The sequence below is a fragment of the Hyperolius riggenbachi genome, chromosome 3, assembly GCF_040937935.1.
Source record: "Hyperolius riggenbachi isolate aHypRig1 chromosome 3, aHypRig1.pri, whole genome shotgun sequence".
Lineage (NCBI taxonomy): Eukaryota > Metazoa > Chordata > Amphibia > Anura > Hyperoliidae > Hyperolius > Hyperolius riggenbachi.
This window is the reverse complement of record NC_090648.1, coordinates 241,572,279-241,574,764: the sequence shown is the minus strand read 5'-3', so window position 1 is coordinate 241,574,764 and position 2,486 is coordinate 241,572,279.

Below are 2,486 nucleotides of genomic sequence, written 5' to 3'. Positions count from 1 at the left end.
CTACACTGCTTTACAATATCAGGCAGTGTATCCCTCTCTCCCTCTTCCCGGAGGGAGGAGGGTCTCATCTTCCAGGGAATTGTAGAATTTCAAAAGCCAGCTTATAAACCTTGGCCAGGAATTGAACCCAGGTCTTGGCCGGAAATTGAACCCAGGTCTGAGTGCTTGATAGATAGCTCTCTTAACCGCTATACCACCACCAACACTACATTCTGAAACCAGCCTAGCATGTACCATTGTGATATATCCTAGAGAAAATTGAGCTTGCTTAAAGATTTGTAGGCTTTCAAAAGCCAGCTTACATACCTTGGCCGGGAATTGAACCCAGGTCTGAGTGCGTGGTAGATAGCTCTTTTAACCGCTATACCACCACCAACACTACATTCTGAAACCAGCCTAGCATGTACCATTATGATATATCCTAGAGAAAAATGAGCTTGCTTAAAGGTTTGTAGGCTTTCAAAAGCCAGCTTACAAATACCTTGGCTGGGATTTGAACCCAGGTCTGAGTGCATGGTAGATAGCTCTCTTAACCGCTATACCACCACCAACACTACATGCTGAAGCCAACCTAGCATGTACCATTGTGATATACCCAAGAGAAAAATGAGCTTGCGCTCTCTCCCTCTCTCTAGGACTTGATGGTTTTAAGCTGAAAATTCACTTCAATGGATCAACGGATACCAGCAGATTTTCACAGGCAATTTCGGAATTCTGCCGGATTGAAAAAGCAATTCCGTTCTGACCAAACGAAATGGAATGATCAATTTCCGCCAAAAATTGCAGAAAATACAATTCCGCGGAAAGCGGTGACCATCCCTACTAGAGAGAGAGAGAGAGAGAGAGAGAGATGAATCTACATGGCTATCTGGGGTTTTCTTCGGACAACTGTTGAACACAAAAGGCAAGGCCATGCCTGGGTGGGCTTGAACCACCAACCTTGCAGTTAGCAGCCAAACACGCTAACCAATTGTGCCACAGAGACTGTGTACCACAAAGACTGTACACGCAGTTGCTGTTGAATGATTTTATGGAGATGTATGTGTGTCTTTTGGAGGGAGGAAGTAAGTCTGCTCCAAGAAGTTTCAGAATGTAGTGTTGGTGGTATAATGGTTAGGATAGCAGCCTACAGAGCGGTACGCCTGGGTTCTATTCCTGGCCAATGTAAGTTGGCTTTTGACATACTACACATCCTTAAGCAAGCTCATTTTTCTCTTGGATATATCATAATGGTACATGCTAGGCTGGTTTCAGAATGTAGTGTTGGTGGTGGTATAGCGGTTAAGAGAGCTATCTACCATGCACTCAGACCTGGGTTCAATTCCCGGCCAAGGTATGTAAGCTGGCTTTTGAAAGCCTACAAATCTTTAAGCAAGCTCATTTTTATCTACGATATAATATAATGGTACATGCTAGGCTGGTTTCAGAATGTAGTGTTGGTGGTGGTATAGCGGTTAAGAGAGCTATCTACCATGCACTCAGACCTGGGTTCAATTCCCGGCCAAGGTATGTAAGCTGGCTTTTGAAAGCCTATAAATCTTTAAGCAAGCTCATTTTTCTCTAGGATATATCATAATGGTACATGTTAGGCTGCCTTCAGCATGTAGTGTTGGTGGTGGTATAGCGATTAAGAGAGCTGTCTACCAAGCACTCAGACCTGGGTTCAATTCCCGGCCAAGGTATATAAGCTGGCTTTTGAAATTCTACAATTCCCTGGAAGATGAGACCCTCCGGGAGGAGTGAGGGAGTGAGGGAGGAGGGAGGGAGTAATATAAGGAACAACAATTAGCTAGGAACAAGCTTATAAGAGCCTAAAGGCTAGTACACACTAGCAATTTTGATTGGTCAATTTGACCACCGCCATGTAGTATGAGGGCCAAACAGATTTTCAGTTCTATGCAGATTATATAGGTAAATGGCCATACTACATGGAGGTGGTAAAATTGACCAATGATTGGCCTATCAAAATTGCTAGTGTGTACTAGGCTTAACTAAACTCTCCCTAGCAGAGTCTGTCAGACTCAGCAGCTGTCCCTTAACTAATTAATGTAGGCAGACTAGTGAGAGTGCAGTCTGATTAGCAACAATGTGCCTGCTGACTGTGATGTAGAGGGTCAAAGTTCTGCTCAATAGAGCATTATGGGGCGAATCGAACTTCCGGGAAAGTTCACGAACCACCCGAAGTTCACCTGGAACTGTTCGCCGGCGAACCGTTCGGGACATCTCTAGTAACCAACAACAACCCAACAAAAAAGACACCTGTGGGTGTGGAAAGGAAATATATGACAATACAAAAATCCCAGAAGACTATTTAAAATGCATAAAACACTAAAGCAGCACACAGAACAATGGACAAAGAAACTGATTTTAATTTTTAAACCAACATAGATCCTACCTGGGCTGTTCCTGACTTAAAAATCATAAATATCTTTCTTGTTAATAACATATAATTCACCTCTTCTTCTAGGCATGACTCTTAGCGCCTT